This window comes from Martes martes, assembly GCF_963455335.1.
Source record: "Martes martes genome assembly, chromosome: 7".
NCBI classification, from domain to species: Eukaryota; Metazoa; Chordata; class Mammalia; order Carnivora; family Mustelidae; genus Martes; species Martes martes.
In genome coordinates this window covers 18903054-18922542 of record NC_137894.1, presented here as the reverse complement: position 1 = coordinate 18922542, position 19489 = coordinate 18903054, and the positions used below count along the sequence as shown (strand labels likewise).

The 19489-nt window shown below is 43.0% G+C and overlaps 1 pseudogene across 1 annotated transcript in view; it reads right to left on the bottom strand.

The window, feature by feature from the left end:
• Positions 1–9710, bottom strand: part of LOC308346584 (cAMP-regulated phosphoprotein 19-like) — a 35762-nt pseudogene extending 26052 nt beyond the window's left edge. Inside the window, exons 1-2 of the transcript in view lie at positions 9648–9710; positions 8469–8576 (exon numbers count right to left, since the gene is read on the bottom strand). The product of the transcript in view is annotated as a cAMP-regulated phosphoprotein 19-like (transcript). The remainder of the gene's footprint in view (positions 1–8468; positions 8577–9647) is intronic.
• Positions 9711–19489: the final 9779 nt, after the last annotated feature.

The following is a 19489-nucleotide window of genomic DNA, read 5'->3' as shown; positions in this document are numbered from 1 at the left end:
TTTGTCTCCAGTTTCCATCTTCTAATATTGCTCCCGAATAAAAGAAGAAATTGTGCTACAGGTAGTGTCCGGCGTGGATATTGGAGCAGGACTAAAGGGTCAGTGCCCCGCATTGTCAGCTGCTTTGAGGGACAAAGAGAACCCACACGAAGAAGTCAAGTGACCCTCAGAACCTAAATGTCAGCCTGTCTAGTCACATGGCCCACTAAAAAGCAACAAGTTGCTATATCCAAAAAGTCTTCAGTTCCGGAAAAATTAGAAATGAGTTCTTAAGTGAAACATTGAGCAGATGTTCTTCATCCATGATGGGCCTGTCTCAAGGTCTAAGCGGGAACTGAAAGCCTCAGCAGATGAATTCTCCCAGAATGCAGTGCAAAACAAGATGCCAAGGATAAAACTGCAGGCAAGTGTGATGAACAGCATTTATGTGGAGTGACTCAGGGAGTCTCCGGGTTCAAATCCTGCCTAATCCTTTATTAGCTCTCTGAACTTGGATAAGCCACATCCTGGCTCCTTAGTTTCTTCAGCTCTGGACAGGGGACAACCAGAGGAACCATCGCATAGGGACACCCCTTGTACTGTTTGAGCATTATATAAAATAACAGGTAAAGTACTCAAAAGGTGCCTGAATGGAGTGACTCAGAACTATTTAGCTAAGTTTCTATCATTATTAATATGGACAGACCATCAGCTATGTTAAAAATAAATATGCTACCACATCCCATGTCCGAATATGTGTTGAAAATAAAACGATGCAGAAATCTTCAAAAGTAATAATGACAAGAGTGGTCACTTGCTTCCAAAAACAGAAGATAAGAAACAGTGAAATCAGAAAGATAGATTTCTAAGCCAAATGTATTAAATAGGGCACATTTTATATTTATAATTTTAAAAAAAACTATGAAAACAATGGCAATGAGCCTCTATGCCTGAACAACAATGGTATCAAACGACATGGAATCAAAATATATAAAGAAAAATGAATTGAGTCAAAATGAGAGAACTTAGCAAATTTCTAAGATGACTGATGAAATAGACAAAAATAAATGTCATGGGGTTTTATTTTTATTTTTTTTTTAAGATTTTATTTATTTATTTATTTGAGAAAGCAAGAGGACAGAGGGAGAGGGAGAGGGAGAAGCAGACTCCCTGTTGAGCAGAAAGCCCGATGCGGGGTTCCATCCAAGGACCCCAAGATCATGACCTGAGCCAAAAACAGACACTTAACCAACTGAACCACATAGCACCCCGACAAACAGTTTTAAATATTGAAATCAAAACCTTGATTCCATAGTAACATATAGGATTTTGAACCCAGTAGAGAATACACACTTTTTGTAAGCACACATGGAATATCTACAAAATTTAATATAGTTTTAAACAAAAAGTCCCAGTAAACTTCAAAAAGTGGAAGATACTCAGGATTATTTTCTCATGACAATGCAGCAAAACCGGAGATTAGAAATAACAAAGAATGTATGGAAGTGTTGAATCATTAAATTGTACCAGAAACATACACTGTATGTTAACTAACTGGAATTGAACTAAAAGCTTAAAAAAAAAAAAAAAAAGAAATACTCTTGGGTAAAGCAGAAAGTCATGGCTGGCACTGCCCACAGTTTCTACCTGGACAATAAAGACTGTGCAGTAAAGTCACAGAGAAGACAAGGGGAAAGGAAATCAACTCCAAAAGCTAGCAAATGACTCAAAATGAAAAAAAAAAATTTAACAGATAAAAGAAGCCAACATTCATGGAACAGGGCAAACAATGAACTTTGATAAGCCCAAAATCAAGTTCTTTCAGAATAACAACTACTAATAATCAATACAATGGCAAACCATTAGCAAATTTGATCCACAAAAAAGAATGAGAAAAAGCGCTATCAAGGGAGGAGAGACTTTCAAAATTGTAATCAACTTTATAAATTTGAAAATCTGAATGAAGCGAATATTTTTTTAGGAAAGTATAAATGACTAAAATTAACTACAGGGTCAGAAGACCTAAATCCTTGATGGTTCCATTGAAAGTAACTGTAAAGATAGTCAGAGGTAGTCAGAGATCTGGTCCTAAAACAGCCCCCAGATTCAGGCAGTGTTTGGGGGGGAATTCTTGTGACCTTGCAAGAAAAGGTTCTTATTATTCAAACTGTTTCAGAGCACAGGAACAGATGGAACATTTCCCTTTCATTCTAAACGTCTAACAAGGCCCTAATATCAAAACTCATTTGCATTTGAGAGGCATATAGGTTTGCATGTGCATGCATACAAGTGATCTGGAAGGAATCCAGATCCTAGCAGGCTTCCTTCTGGGAAGGATGGGGACCAGGGCTGGGTGAAGGAGGCTTTCACTTCCTACCCTACACATTTCTGCAGTGTGATTTTTCTCAATAAATACACATTGATGGGTTAACTATGTAATAATTTTTTAAAGCATTCATTGTTTTATTTATTATTACTTTTTCAACCAAAAGAATAGGTAGGAGTACCATCTGTATCAGAAGTTGGCAATTTTTTTTTTTTTCTGTGCCGGACCAGACAGTAAATACTTTAGCCTTTTGGGGCCCGTACAGTCTCTGTCACAACTGCTCAACTTTGGTGGCCAACACAAAGGCAACCACAAACTATAATGTAAATGAAAAGCTGTAGCTGTGCCAAATGAAACGTTATTCACAGAAACAGTCTGTAGGTTGGATTGGGTCCTCTGCCATACTTTGCAAACCCTGATCTCTATCAGAAATGAGGAAATTGGTACTTTGGTGCATTTTATTAAGCCCCATTCCGATACTGTGTTCATTTAACAAATATTTTTTGAGCACCTATTATGTTCCAGGCACTGCTCTCAGGGCTAGGGATACAGCAATGAACTGAACAGAGTCACCGTCCTCAAGGAGATTGCATTCTGTTGGGAGAAAATGGGCAATGTGCAAGTAAAAAATTAAATATATCAGGGATTAGTAATTACAATGAAGGAAATAAAACAGAGATAGAGAGAACAGGAGGTGGGGATGGCACAGTTTTAGAAGGGGCTGTAAGAAAGCCTCCATGAGAGGGTTGTGACCTTCAGAAAGAGGCTGAGGGTGGACTGTGCTGTGGGGAGACAGTGGGGAGCTGTTCCTGGGAAGAGAGGAGTATAAAGTCCCAAGCCGGGAAGAAGAACAAGCAAAAGGTTGATGAGCCCACAGCAGTGGAGTTAGGGGATGAAGGGATCATCCAGGATCCAGGGCCAGGGTCTACCAGGCCATTTGAAGCAGTATGGGCTTTATCACAGGTGCAGCTCTCTCCGTTCCACAGTGGAGGCTTGGTGGGCAAGGGTGGGCAGAAGACCTACACTTCTTTCCATCCAAGGGTGTTGAGAACCGGGCTGGCCACATCCTTAGGTTTGTGTCTATAAATGAGGAACACCAAGTCCTTGGAGACAACAGGGCTCTGGAAAGGACACAGAACCCATGGCTGTGCCTTAGTTTCTATACCTGTGATTTTGGGGTAATCACACTGCGTGATGCCTCAGAGATGATTTAAGATAACATGTGGAAACTCCTTGTGGACCCTGAGGGTCGTGGGTGTGACAAGAATGTTCTCCACACTCCATGGAAGCACCAGACCCATTGAGAATTTTAAACAGACACCTGAGGGTCATTCTCTATGAGTGAAAAATTTCAGGTATGAAAAAAAAGACCAGTTTTTTTTTTTTTTTTACATTTGTCCAACATTGTTCCTTTTCCCGTGCATTTAACGTGTGTAAATAGAAACACACCATTGGCTTGACTTCTCCCTGCGTCCTACAGCCTCGTCTTCATGGAGCGGGATCCCCGTGTTCCCACTGCCACCTGCCTGTCCTCAGGACCACTGCCGCTGGCTTCTCATTGGCTAATCATCGGTCCTGGATGCAGTCGCCTTGGTGAATTTGCAACATCGTGTGTGGGTAGGGGCTGATTTATCCTCTGCTCTGAAAAGTTCAGGTTATCTCCAGATGAAGCTTGAAATAAATTATGACTTTCCCCCTCCACTGTTTTCTTTTTCTTCAATTTATGCTTCCGTGAGCAAGTAATGTTCTTTTATTGACAGCTGAATGAGCAGAAAAATGAGGGAATGCAAATATCTCCTGTGTCCCAGTTGTTTCCCCACTCCAGACCTTCCTGAAGTGGAGAGATAAAAATTACAAAGCATGCACCATCATTTTTCTGAAATCAGCTCTCAAGGCAGAGTGGGGGTGATCCACTTCGAGGGCCTTCATTTCACCCCGTCATATGGGAGAGGTCGTATTCCATTTTGCCTTGTCCTCCATTGACAAGCGTGAGGATGAGAGGGAATCACGGGGATCCCACGGGGCACGGAGCAGGACTTTCACGATGACAGCCACTCAGCCAACATTTGTGTTGTGGAAATGTCTTCTCGCAATTGGTGGAATCAAAGCGGGTTTTTATGGGAGCGTGGCAAAACCCATTCAGGAGAGAACTTTTTCTCACCTCCCGGTAAAACCCGTGGTGCATTTCTAACCTATTCATTAACTCAGGGAACCCAAATATAAATCATGTTGGCTATTATCTACATTACTGTTCTGCTCAAGAGGCAGGTTTAAGAGCTGACTGTATTGGTGCTTAATAATACCGGACTGTTTTCCTGGTACGATAAAATAACCTAATGAGGTGTATTTTTCACAGGCCTACATTTCAACATGAGTATGAGATGATTAATTATAATTTTAGGCCAATGTTCCATGGATGCCAAACAATCTACGTGTCACAAGTTGTTTTTATGAACAAAATAGGGCTTACATCATGCACCCTGTAGGTTAACCTAACAGATTTAACTATTGTTCTAGAATGGATCCAATACATAAGGCACGATACAGTTGGGAGTGTACAGGGAAGTATGCAGAAATTGTTAGCAGTAGACAGTGAGCTCAGAGGGAGTGGTGCCATAAGGATAAACCGACACAGATAGGATGTCCAATGATGACCCCTGCATGGAAGGTTCTCCACATGTTCTCCAGCAGAGTTAGGTGTATCCTGTTCAGGATTTTAGGCTAGAAAAGGACAGTGGAGTCAGAGAGAAGAGAAGCATGAGCTGTGAGAATAGAACGGGTTGGGGAAGCTGGTGAGAGTATAGGTCATTGCCTTACAGAGAAAGGCCAACCTAGGGACATGCGTGGGGTTGGCTGCAACTTTTGCTTGGGAAATGAAAGTGCAGGGATAACACTGGCCTAGTCTTAAACTCAGAAAGGCCTGAGACTGGGGTTAGGAGGCAAGGGAAGATGGCTCTTTACTCTTAGACCACTTCAGGGTACGTCTTAACCTACGTGTAGAATCTGAAGGAAAGCTTAGTGGCAGATGTGGACCTTGGGAGGCTCTCCCCAGGAATCAGTAAAACCAAATCCCTTAGAAACTCAAAGAAAGCCAACTACTCCCTGATGTAGTTGGAGCCCAGACTTTGGAGCCCAGACTTCCTATTCTCTTGGTATCTAACAGAGTTATGATCTGAGGACTATTCTTTCTGGCCTTACATGATCCCTGGATAGGGGCTGAACAAGGGAAGGGAGGGAGGAAAGAAAGATCTGGGACTTGGGGAAAGGTAGGAAGGGCCAAGAAATAATAATCTGGATGTTGTGTTCACACAGGAGACAGAAAGTCAAAATCCAGGATGACCTGCCACCCTTATTAATGCAGCTAGGGTACCATGGGTGCCCCTGGGGCTGGTGTGTGGCCAGACCCAGAGAAACAGGGAGCTAAAGTGGTGGGATGAACTGAGTTAGCAGGTCCAGTGTGCAGGGACTAGTTGCACAGAGAAAATGCTGGTGATCTGGGACTTAATTGCATGGAGGAGCCAAGTCAGGAAATTCAGTGTGCAGACTGCTCAGTCAACAACTACTTAGCAGACATTGGGTGCCAACTATATGCCAGGCACAGTGCAGTCTTGGGCACAGGAAAGGAAGAATAGGTCAGGGCAGGGTGCTTGACATGTTTTTGTGTGCTTCTTCCCCACACCAACTATTCATTATCCTCATTTTCCACGGAAGAAATGCAGGGATAGAGGTTAACGGCTTGCCCAAGGCTATGCCACACCTGCGATGCTTGTTTGTATGTGGGAACTCGGCTGGGCCACGGTGCCCACCTGTCTACTCAAATGCCAGTCTGGATGTTGCCGTGAAGGTATTTGGGGATGAGATTAACATCTAAACCAATAGACATTGAGTAAAGCAGATCCCATTCCAAAATGTGGGTGGGCTGCACCCAATCACTTGGCGTTCTTAAGAGTAAAGACTGAGATTTCTCAAAACAGAAGGAATTCTCCTTAAGACTGCAACATAGAGACCTGCCAGTGAGGCATCTGGGTGGCTCAGTCAACTAAGTGTCTGCCTTCAGTTTGGGTTGTGATCCTGGGGTCCTGGGATTGAACCCCACATCGGGCTCCTCCTCAGCAGGGATCCTGCCTCTCTCTCTCCCTTTGCCCCTTCCTGCACTCTCTGCTCATGCTCTCTTTCTCTCTCTCTCTCTCAAATAAATAAAATCTGAAAAGAAAAGAAAAGAAAAGAGAAAGAAGGAAAGAAAGAAAGAAAGAAAGAGAAAGAAAGAAAGAAAGAGAGGAAGGAAGGAAGGAAACCTGGCAGAGTTTCCAATTTGCTGCCCTGTTGAATCCAGACTCAAGACTGCAACATCAACTCTTATTTGAATTTCTACCCTGGTGGGGTTTGTCCTGTGAATTTTGGACTTGCCAGCCCAAACTGTTGCATGGGTTAATTTCTCTCTCTTTCTCCCTATAAGTGTCTTTCTTTCTTTCTTTCTTTCTTTCTTTCTTTCTTTCTTTCTTTCTTTTCTTTCTTTCTTTCTTTTCTTTCTTTTTCTTTCTTTCATCTCCTTACCAAAAACAAAAACTAGAAGCGGAAAATCACCTCTTTAACAAATACCAGAAGTACCTGTTAATGCAGAATCCTACACTAGGAAGGGCTGTGATCAATGGGACCAGGCTCCGGCCTCCTGAACCTGGCAGGCAGGAGGTCATGCTCTCCATGTAAGGGATTCACTCCAGAACCACCAACCCCATGAACCCCAGCCAGAGAGAGCCAGAAGGAGCCTGCAGGAGGGGCCATTATTACAGGGAACCCAAGACCACCCAGGTCAGTCTAAGGGACCTCTGGGAGTTTTGCCCCAAGACTACATGGTTCTCCACACAGCCAGAGAAAAGACAGAAAGCAGGATGTGTATAGACCGTGATAATGGGACCCTGGGTATATATTTGAGTTAATAAGTCTGATGAATAGAAAATCAATTATATATGCTAATTAAACACAGTAAATGTTGGCTTGTGCACTTCTCTACAATACTTACTAATTGCCATAACTTAGATATTTATAAGCAAGCCATTAAAAAAATCAAAGAAAACTGATGGTTTACAATTTTCACGCCTTTGGGGTTGAGGGAAGGACACTGAATGGAGTAGGAACCATTTCCATGGTTGATTTGTGTTCTTGGTTTATTCAAATCCTTCCAATCAGAAATGGCCATAAAGGCTTACCACAGTTCAAGTTTTATTCTGGTCCATAAAATACATAATTTGTGAGCCAGAAATCAGGTGAAGGCAACTCATATTTGAGCAACTCCAGAGCATCCAACAATGAGTTGAGAATGCAGGTGTTTGGGGGGAGAGAAGCATGGACATAGATTTTTAGAGAACCATTAAACAATTCCTAGATTTTAGAATTTTACTACTGAAGTGCATAAATTTTTTTGTTTCAAGTTTTTATTTAAATTCTAGTTAGCATACAGCACAATATTGGCTTCAAGAGTGGAATTTAGAGATTCATCACCTACATACAACACCCGGAGCTCATCATGGATGCCCTCCTTCATCCCCATCACCCATTTAGCCCATCCCCGCCTACCTCCCCTCCAGCAACCCTGTTTGTTCTCTGTAGATAAGAGTCTCTTATGGTTTGCCTTCCTTTTTTTCTTTCTTACCCTATGTTTATCTCTTTTGTTTCTTAAATTCCACATGTGAGTGAGATCATATGGTATTTGTCTTTCTCTGACTTACTTTGCTTAGCTTAATACCCTCTAGCTCCATCCACGTCATTGCAAATGGCAAGATTTCATTCTTTTTGAAGGTTGAGTAATATTCCAATGTATGTGTGTATACCACATCTGGAGTACTGGGCCGCTGAGAAATGAACAACATCAGCCTGTTTTGGGCTCTGACAAAGAACACAAGGTAAGAACAGTCAGGCTTACAGTTGAACAGGATCACATCAACTGCCTGAAATAAAATGGTGTTTTTCAAGTACTGTTCCTTATATATGACAGAGCAAGCCAAGAAGGCACACAGTGGTCTGGGCATGTCCCAGAAAATAGAGGCATCAGCAAAACAATTTGTAAGTGGCCAGAGAACACCATGGAAAGAGAAGGGAGGAAGAAAACAAAAAGCAAAAAAATAGGACTTTTTAATGTTAACATACTTGTTAAATAATTGAAGACCTTGTTCTTGATCTGCATTCTCAAGGGCATCGCTTGGTTGGAGCTGAGTTCCAATCCTTGCTTTTTCGTCTGCAGGGGATGCATCTTGGAAGATCCTGTGGGTTTGTTCTGCATTATAACATAAAGAGGTATCACAGTTCTGGCAAGAAAAGCTCACCTACTTCTTGCTGCCCTTCTTTTCTTCCCTAAAGTTATATGTTGCTGGGGATTTGGTTATTCCAAATTGTCTACCAAAGGATATTATTCAGTTCATATTTCATGTTTTTCTAAACAGATGCCCATTAGTTCATGAGAAAATGGTGCATTACTAGTCATTCAAAATAAATAATTTCTTGTTTTGGTTGGGAGTATAGTGGACATTTTTCAAAAGACTGTATTGATATTTTTCTGGTCATGGGGGTTGCAGTAAGTGGCCCCCTTCTTTGTAATAGATAAAAATGGGTTTCATGGAAAGAAAGAAGAAAGAAAAAGGAGGAAGCAGATTCCATTTCAAATGTAGCATCTTCCTGAACTACTGGCCAATGACTTCCCTACCTTGGGTTTGGGTTTGGGTTTAAATTTGGTTTCTCTTCGGTTTGGGAACCAGATTCACAGCAGTTTCTACCGACTTTTATTTCTTTTCTTTTTTTCTTTTTCCGTTTGTTTGTTTGTTTATTGACTTTTTAAATTTTTTTTAATTTTTTTAAATAAACATATAATGTATTTTTATCCCCAGGGGTACAGGTCTGTGAATCGCCAGGTTTACACACTTCACAGCACTCACCACAGCACACACCCTCCCCAACGTCCACAACCTACCCCCCTCTCCCCACCCCCCTCCCCCCAGCAACCCTCAGTTTGTTTTGTGAGATTAAGAGTCACTTATGGTTTGTCTCCCTCCCGATCCCATCTTGTTTATTGACTTTTAATGTTCACCAGTAAAGTTCATTTTCTTCCTCTCCAGGACTCAACCATGGACAACAATACCTGCCTTAGTTTGGGGCAGCACCTTCTCCACACACCTGATTCTAAACCCCTGAGACTCATGACCCTCTTCAACCCACCTCGCAACAGTCACAAGGGTGATATCCCCTAGCAAATGGCTGATGTCAACCCAATTAGAAACTTTTGGGGGCCCCTTTATCAACAAGTCCATCCCACCAATCTCTTGGCCCACCTCTGTCCTGCACTGTCCCTCACCCTCACATATTCCCCCTCTGTTATGTCCCTTTCCTCCTTGAGCTTCTGGAAGGCGGCCGCCATTCTCCCATCCATGTGTGCCCCATGCCGGGTCCTGAGCCTGCGAGGTGCAGACATGTCATGATCTATGTTGTCACATTGAACCACATTGTGGTGGAAAGGCTCATCCCAAGAGACAGGCTATGGGAAGGGATGGCATTAGCATGGCTCTCCCTGAGGTCTCTTTTGATGCTCCAGTCTTAAATTGTCCATCCAGCTGTGGATCTTGCCTCCTCCCAGTGGGACAGGGGTGGGAACAAGAGAAAAGCCGTGGCCACTTTAAGGGATGGGAATTGTCACGGGGACAAGACTCCTGCCCCAGAGTGATGGCTTCTCCCCTGTAATCAGGGATGTTCTTTTTATCCCTGATGGCACAAGTGACCTGTCCTAACAGCCCAGGTTGTCCATGAACAGTATTAAAATGTGGACATAAAACTTGTAACACTATGGTGCTCCTGGGCCCCGTGACCTGGTACTACAGAGTGAAATGCAATCCTCTTGCTTCTACCTTTCTACTGATTAGATCATTTTGCCTTGCACAGAGAGCTCCAAAGCGTAGCTGCTAATTTGGAGCCTTTCCAGCTTGGTCACCCTGGGATACATTTATTTAATAAGATGTATTTCTAATGACGGCAGTTGGCTCTTTTTGTATTGTAAGTGCTGCAAGCCCTCCTTGGTGCTTACACCAGCTGAATGCACCCTTACACAGCGAGAGGAAATGGATTTCCTTCTGAAGGCGGATGCCATTATAGCTCATCATAAAGCAGCCCCTTCTGGGACACCCACAAAGGAGGAGCCCCCACAGAGCACAGACAGATCACCCAACGCTGGAGGGAAGCAAGGCTTCACTTAAAAGCCTGGAATTACTGCCTAGGGAATCACATACAAAGGTCAACCTCAAACTCAAAAGGCTGTCTATGGATCTAATGTGCAAGGGGCAAAAGATCTGGAATATTCTAGAATTTTATTTATTTATTTATTTAAAGATTTTATTTATTTATTTGACAGAGAGATCACAAATAGGCAGACAGGCAGGCAGAGAGAGGGGGAAGCAGGCTCCCTGCTGAGCAGAGAGCCCGATGTAGGACTCGATCCCAGGACCCCGAGATCATGACCTGAGCCAAAGGCAAAGGCTTAACCCACTGAGCCACCCAGGTGCCCCTAGAATTTTATTTTAAAAAATAATCTAAAACATAATCTTGCCAGTTACATTTTGACAATGTTAGTGCTCTTTTTATATCAATTTTTATTTTTTTATTAAGATTTTATTTTTAAGTAATCTGTACACCCAGCATGGGACTGGAACTCACAACCCCAAGATCAAGAGTCCCATGCTCTACCCACTGAGCCAGCCAGGCACCCCTATAATACCTAATTTTTAAGTAGTTTTAGGCTCATATAAAGTTGCAAAAGTGGAACAGAGAGTTCCCATGTACCCTTCATTCAGTCTCCCCCAACAGATAGCATGTTACGTAACCCTAGTATGTTAATCAAAACTTGGAAATTGATATTGGTGCAATACTAAATTATAGATTGATTCAGACTGTACTGGTTTTTACATGCATTCATTTTGTGTCTGCATGCACGTGCACGTGCTTGTGTGGTTGTTGTATAGTTCCACAACATTGTATCATTGGTATATATTTCTGCAACCACCATCCCAATCAGGTGATTTTTTTTCAAATGGAATATTTCTTTTTTTTTTTTAAAGATTTTATTTATTTATTTGACAGGCAGAGATCACAAGTGGGCTGAGAGGCAGGCAAAGAGAGAGAGGGGGAAGCAGGTTCCCTGCTGAGCAGAAAGCGCGATACAGGACTCGATCCCAGGACCCTGGGATCATGACCTGAGCTGAAGGCAGAGGCTTTAACCCACTGAGCCACCCAGGCGCCCCTCAAATGGAATATTTCTATATTGTTTTTGCTTCTAAACAGTTTCAAATATGCAGAAAAGTATAAAAAGTGATAGAAGAGATATCCATGTTTCTAACTCTGGATTTAACATGTGATAACATTTTGACACATACACTTCAGAATCTACTAAAGAATTAAAATATTAAAGATGCAGCTAAATGCCACCTGATTGCTTCCCTTTCCCTCTTCCTTCTCAGCCAAGGTTGTCTCTGTAGACGCAAGATTAAGTGGCAAACCCAGGAAACCAACCTCACTCTGCAATTGTCCTTTACCTAAAAAGTGAAATGATTACTACAATAGATATTCAGGCTATGTTTGACTTGCCAGAATTTTAAGTTACATTGTAAAAAATATCCATCAAAGTTTTAAAAAAAATGTATTCTAGATATTTAATAGAAATGAAGAGTTTGGCAAATAAAAAATAAAGTTCTGCAGTAATCTTGTTTATCATAGTACTCTATGAACTGTATGGAATTAATAAATGCATAGATGAATACTTTTCTGAAAAACATATTACATTACAGGCAAAAAGAATGTATTACATGACAGCCTAAAATAGTGTACAAATAAAAAGCTATGTATAAATATCCATTTTCACCAACTTTTCCAGTGGATGGGACATTTTACTGGAAGATTATGGGGGCTGTGGTAGGTGTGAGGTTACATAAGACTATGATTCACAACAAGACTATGATTCACAACAACTATGTTAACAACTAAGGATAATTTCTCCATTAAGACAAATCTTAAAATACACGTAATGCATGTTCAGTTGGGACCCTGATGGTTGGTTCAGTCTTGAGGAAGTATTGCAGACCAACAACCAAACACTGCTTTAAAACAGCTCAAATCTTGCCCTGCAATTTTCCCCCCACACATGGCCACAGCATCCCAGAGAGGAATCCCTTCCTTTGGCCTCTGCCCCATGACTCCTACCACAGCCTCAGAACACCTGCTGTCCCTGCTTGTGTCCAACTCCTCTTGTGTCCAGCTGTGTGCTGTTTTTCTCACCCACGCTCACCTTCCCCTCCCCTACTCTTCATGGCCCAACCCAAACCCTTTCATAGCAGGGAAGGGTCCCTTCTCTTTCAACTTTGGGAGATAGGGAAATTGAGCGAGGCAATCACAGGGCTCTCTTTGGAAGGCTAGGAGAAGAGAAATAGATAAGAAGATCACTGTGCTAATTAAAAAAAAAACAAAACCAGCGTTGGGGTGCTTGGGTGCCTCTGTTGGTTAATCGTCTGCCTTCAGTTCAGGTCATGATCCTGGGGTCCTGGGATCAAGCCCTGCATGGGGCTCTTTGTTCAGTGGGGAGGCTGCTTCTCCCTCTCTCTCTCTGCCTGCAGCTCCCCCTTTTTTTGTGTTCTCTGTCTGTGTCAAATGAATACATTTTTAAAAAATCTTTAAAAAAATAACAGCTTTATTGAGATATAGTGCACATATCATAAAATTCATCTTCTTTTTTTTTTTTTAAGGATTCTATTTATTTGGCAGGGAGAGGTCACAAGTAGGCAGAGAGGCAGGCAGAGAGAGAGGGGGAAGCAGGCTCCCTGCCGAGCAGAGAGCCCAATGCAGGGCTTGATCCCAGGACCCTGAGATCATGACCTGAGCCAAAGGCAGAAGGCTTAACCCACTAAGCCACCCAGGCGCCCCCATAAAATTCATCTTCTAAAGTAATACGATTTGGTGGTTTTTAGTGTTTTCAAAAAAGTACCCTGTACCCACTAGCAGTCACATTCCCCCTAATTCCAGCCACTGGAACCACTCATCTACTCCCTGTCTCTACGGATTTATCATTCTGGACATTTCAATGGAAGGAATGTGGTCTTTTAGGACTGGCTTCTTTATCTTAACAAAAGGTTTTCAAGGTTCATCCATGTTGTATTGTAGCATGTGTCAGGTCTTCATCCCTTTTTAGGGCAGAATAATATTTCATTTAGGGATAGCCCATATTCTGTTTATCCATTTATCAGTTGACTGACATTTGGGTTGTTTCTACTTTGGGGCTACTTAAAATAATGCCACTGTGAACATTGTTTTTTTTTAAATTGATAAACTTTTAAAAAGGATTTTATTTATTTACTTGAGAAAGAAAGAAAGAGAGAGAGAGAGAGAAAGAGCACAAGTGGGGGGCAAGGCAGAGGGAGAGGGAGAAGCAGACTTCCTGCTGAGCCAGGAAGCAGATGTGGGGCTTGATGATAGGACCCAGAGACCATGACCTGAGCTGAAGTCAGACACTGAACCAACTGCCCCCCCCCAGGAGCCCCACAATTATGAACACTATTGCATGGGTTTTCGTGTGGGTATATATTTTCATTTCTTTTGGATTTATATCTAGGCGTGGAATTGCGGGTCATATGACAACATTTGGAGGAACCATGATCATTTCCATGCCTTCACTTATAGAATGAAAGTTCAATCCAGCCTTCTTAGCTTATTACTATTCTCTGCCTTGCACTTCGAAGTCCTCATTAAAACAAGAAAGGTGCATAGTTTTCTATTAGTCAACTGAAATCGTCCCCCAGGTTGTCCAGGGGTTACATCAGGTTTTACTTGGCATCACGAACGTTTACCTCTGTGTCATGAGATTTGAGAGAGAAGCATGGGAGTTTTCAATCAAATGCTGTGTTGAAGCTCACTATTACATAGTGAGGGTGGGGTGCCAGAGATTTTTGCTTCGACTATCATTAATCTCACTACTTCCCAGAGCAAACTGTGTTCTTACCTTGATAATAAAGGAAAAAGCAGGTGAGCAGATAAGGACAGAATTCTTCCAGATGAGAGCAGAGGGCACAGAAAGCCTTTGGACCTTTGGAGCAAAGCTTCAGAAAAAAAGACTCCACTCTCCTCCAGGGGCAATCCCAAGAGAGGATTTCGCTGTACTCTGTCAGGGAGAACACGCCATCATACACCAAATGCGGGAGCACTTGGCTCATGTTGAAATCCTTCAGTATCCTCTCTCTGTAGCTCATGAGTATTTCCGAGAGCTGCTTGTTCCTCTTCTCCTTTTCTCTCTGTGCTGTTGACTCGCAGTAGTAGAACCACGACCCGGCCCCTCCCTCACCCATGCCTGCGCGTAGAGAGCCGGTGAACTGTCTCCCTCCTGGGCCTGGTTGCTCGGCGGCCTCCGCAGGCACCGACCGCACTGCACGGACATCTGGAGCAGACTCGCCTGCTGTCTGGAATTATGATAGATCTGCGGGGAGAGGGAAGGCCTCGGATTAAACCCGCATGCTGACCCGCGTGGCCCTAAGAGGATTGTACTGCACTGATTAGCCCCTTGCAGCCGTTAACTTTAAAAGATGAAGAAGAAACAGTCTGACTACTGCCTGTTGCGTTGAAATTCTTCCTCTCACCCCAGATGCTCATTTCCCCCTACAACTCCCCCAAATGGTTGTTTTTAATGTTAGGAACGTAACATGCTCACGGGCTCATCACGATGTTGGAAGCGGTTCCAGGAACCCTGCGGCTCATCTTTTCCTGCCACCCTAATTTGGGGTTAGACCTGGGCTTGCGATAAAACTATAGACAGTAGAGGAAAATAGCCAAGAGCCAGTGGTTGCTTAACGGTGTTTCAGTTTTATTCAGCTATCTACAGAGTGCTCTTTCTTCGTGGCCCGGTCCCCTTCCTCCTAAGAAATGCAAACACTTCTATGTGATCACCTGGTTAAATGATTCAATCCCATGAATGACCCCTCTCCTCTGTTCTGACCCTGGTGTCCACTTAATGAAGCCAGATTAGAAGAGGGGATTATTGCTGGCTCAGGGGAGGCCTTTGCCACCAGTGACGCCTCACGGAAGATTGCACAGATATAATTCAATTGCTCCAAGCAAGCCCTCATGTTTCTACTTGCCCAGAACCTCCCAGGCCCGGAGTAACCCTGGAATGTCCCTGGTTGGGTCTGCAGGTGACCAATTCTTTGCTTGTCCACACTCTCTCTCCATCTGCTAGTGTGGGTGAATTATGGCTTTGGGGTCCTTCTTCTACCTGTATCATAAGTGTCTGCTCTCTAAATGTTGCCCTAAGATCAGGTGCAGGTAAAGAAAAATGATTTAAAGAAGTCCAAAGTTCTCTTACATTTTTCCAGTTAGGAAATTGACGAAAAGATCAGTGGTTATTGTGCTATTTGGTTTGGTTTATAGAAGCAATTAGATATTTTTCCAGAATCGGAGTGGGAGATTTATTTTTTAGAAATCAAAACTCCCTTGGAGTGATCTGATGTGGTAACCACAGAGAAATGCTTCTGACCTCCTGTGTGACCTTGAGAAACCAGTGTGCACGTGTGACTTTCATACGCAAGCTGACCGGTCCAGAGCCCCCAACCCCAAGCACCTCCTTTATCAGAGGCTCACATTTCAGGCCACCATCCACCTGCCCTAATCACCCCTGGCCAGGGGCCAGATGACTAGGGACAACCCCTATGTCCCAGAGGTCCCCCAACCCCGAAAGTATGCAAACTAGGCACTCCTCAGCCTGATTCCTCTGAATTGCCTGTGATTTCCCTGCAGAGTTCACAGTAAAGCCTCTCTCACAACTTCCTCCCACTCCTTCCACCTCCTGACCTACCCTGGTGCTTTTGCTGTATGGCCCTGTCTGGTGTGGCAGGCCCCTTCCACTTGGGAATGGTAACAAATTATCTTGTCTATCTTCTTTTTGTTAAGATTTTATTTATTTGACAGAAAGAGGGAGAGAGAGCACGAGCAGGGGGAAGGGGCAGAGGGAGAGGGAGAAGCAAACTCCCCACTGAGCAGGATTCTGGGCTCCATCCCAGGACCCCGGGATCATGACCTGAGCCAAAGGCTTAACCAACTGAGACACCCAGGTCCCCCACAAATTATCTTTTCATTGGTGGTTGTCTCTTCATCTGTTGGCTTCAATATACCTGAATAACAATGAACTCTATATTTTTTTAAAAGATTTTATTTATTTATTTGACAGAGAGAGAGAGAGAGCTCACACACAGCAGGGGGAGGGGCAGGCAGAGGGAGAGGGAGAAGCAGGCTCCCTGCTGAGCAGGGAACCCGATCCCAAGACCTGAGCTACCCAGGCGCCCCTGAACTCTCCATTTTAAGACATCCATTGAAAGTGCACATCTTGGACTGGGCTGGGACACTATCATGAAGCGCTCTGAGCCTCATGAAGAACGGGGACAGGCAGTGACAGAACCTCAGCCATTGCTTCACTACCAGCAATTAAGGTAAATGTGCCGCATGTTGAAGCTTTGGGGGGAAGAGTGCCATCTTGTGGTGCGTTGTGGTCTCTCAGGGCATTTCTTTTTCTTTTTCAGACTATTTAAAAAATTTTTTTTATTAACATAAAATGTATTATTTGTTTCAGGGGCACAACAAGATTTTTAAAAGCGGATTTAGGTTCACAGCAAAGTTGAACAGAAAATACGGAGTTCTCATCCCCTTCAGGGCCCCCACACAGCTTCCCCACTGTCAACATATTCCACGAGCTGGTACATTTGTTGCAATCACGAACCTGCACTGATACATTATCATCACTCACAGTCCACAGTTTGCGGTTCACTTTCAGTGTTGTAAATGTCATGGGTCTGGACAAACGTATAATGACATCCATCATTCTGGCATCACATAGAATAATTTCACTGCCCTAATAATCCCCTGTGATCCGCCCATCATCGCTGCTCCCCGCCCCCAACCTCTGGCACCCACTGAGCTTTTTACTGGCTCTAAAGTTTGCCACAGGTGATCTTCACTCCCAGATTTTCCGTATTTGGATGCTCACTTTGTGCCGGTGCGTGGTGTAGATTCATGGTGTGTAAGACAGACAGCATCTCTACCCTGGAGAGGAGGTGCAGAAGGAGATTAAAAAAAAAAAAAAAAGTCAAGTAGACAAAATAATTACAGTATAGCTGAAAAAGAAGCTGAGGGAAAACAAAGGTAGGGCTCCCTTAAATAAAAAGCAGATGAGGCACGTAAGCTAAAACTGCCAGGATGACAAGAAGGCAGGTATTACTGTGAAAAGAAGATACTACCGGGAAAGGAAAGCTCTCAGTGTCAAGAAACAGGGAGGGCTCCGGAACCAACGGACGGGGCTATAGGATGGGGGTCAAGGGGTATTACTGCAGAGGCCATCAGGAGCTCAGTCTTGCTGGCCTGGTGGGTCCTGATAAGAAATCTGGATTTTTGGGGCGCCTGGGTGGCTCAGTGGGTTAAGGCCTCTGCCTTCGGTTTGGGTCATGGTCTCAGGGCCCTGGGATCGAGCCCCGCATCGGGCTCTCTGCTCAGCGGGGAGCCTGCTTCCCCCTCTCTCTCTGCCTGCCTCTCTGCTTACTTGTGATCTCTGTCTAAATAAATAAATAAAATCTTTAAAGAAAAAAAGGAAAGAAAGAAAGAAAGAAAGATCAATCAATCTAGATTTTCCTCTTCGCAACAGGAACCTCCTGAAGGCTTTGCCCGGGGGAGGGATGTCATCTGATGGATGGGTTCAGAAGCGGTTAACATTTTACTCTTTGCTTGTCACTTGCTGTCTCGCTTGCTGTAATTTTTTTTCCTGAACTATTTGGACATTAAATTACATACATCACTGTGACCTTTTACCTCTGAATAACATCAGCTTGTTTTTTTCCTAAGAATGGAGATGTTCTCTTACATAGCTTTGGAACAATTATCAACTTCTGAATTCACAGTAACATAGTATCACATTAGATATTTTACCTAATACATCATTCCTTTTCTAATTTTGTCTGGTTGATACAATAATACCCTCGACAACTTTTTTAAACCAACCCTCTCTCCGGTCCAAGTTGAGGTTTTAAAATTTATTTTTTAAATTATCTTTTTTAGTGAGGTATAATTGACCTACATTATATTAGTTTCAGGTATACAACATAAAGTTTCAGTATTTGTATGTCTTACAGAATGATGGCTACAGTAAATTTAGTTAACATCCATCCCCATTCAGAGTTGCATTTTTTTTTGTGGGAACTTTTAAGATCTACTGTAGCAAATTTACAAATACAAATACAATACAGTGCTATTAACTACAGTTCCCATGTTGTACATTACATTCCTGTGACTGATTTATTTTTATCAATGCAAGTTTGTACCATTTGACCCCTTTCGCCCCAAGACCATTTTTAAAACAATCATATTTGCCCATTTGCTTGAGATAACACCTTGATCATCTACTAGGCGGGGTTTTGTTTTTTTGGGGGGGGGTATGATATTTGGTCTACTTTTTGGCTTTCTTTTCTGTTCTTTAGGTGTATCTGTTGATTTACGCTCTAGTTCCGTATTCTTCATGTTAGAGCCTTTGTAGTATGTTTTAATATCTAGTAGGACTAGCCTCTACTTACAGCCCTTTCTCTTCATTGTTTTCCTAGATATTCTTTTGTGTTTATTTTTTTCATGTGAATGTTAGAATTGGCTTTTCCAGTTTCCTGAAAACAGTCACTGGAATTTTTATTGGGGTCACATTAAGTTTATAAATAAACTGAGGGTGGCCTGACATGTAAGGATCTGGAGAAAGCCTAAGCAAGTAGGAGGATGTTTTCCCATTAGCTCAAGTCTCCTATGACTTTCAGAAGTGTTTGAGGGTTTGAGACATATAAGTCTCGAGTACAGGCATACCTTGTTTATTGCAATTCACTTAAAAAAAAGATTTTATTTATTTATTTGACAGAGAGAAAGAGCACAAGCAGGGGGAACAGAAGGCAGGGGGAGAAGCAGACTCCCCGATGAGCAGGGTGCCTGACGTGGGACTCAATTCCAGGACTGTGGGATCATGACCTGAGCTGAAGGCAGACACTTCACCGACTGACCCACGAGGTGCCCTCCAGCTCTCATTATCATTGTATTTGTTATGCTGACCTGTGATCAGCGATTTTTGATGTTAGTATTGCGATCATTTGGGGGCACCAT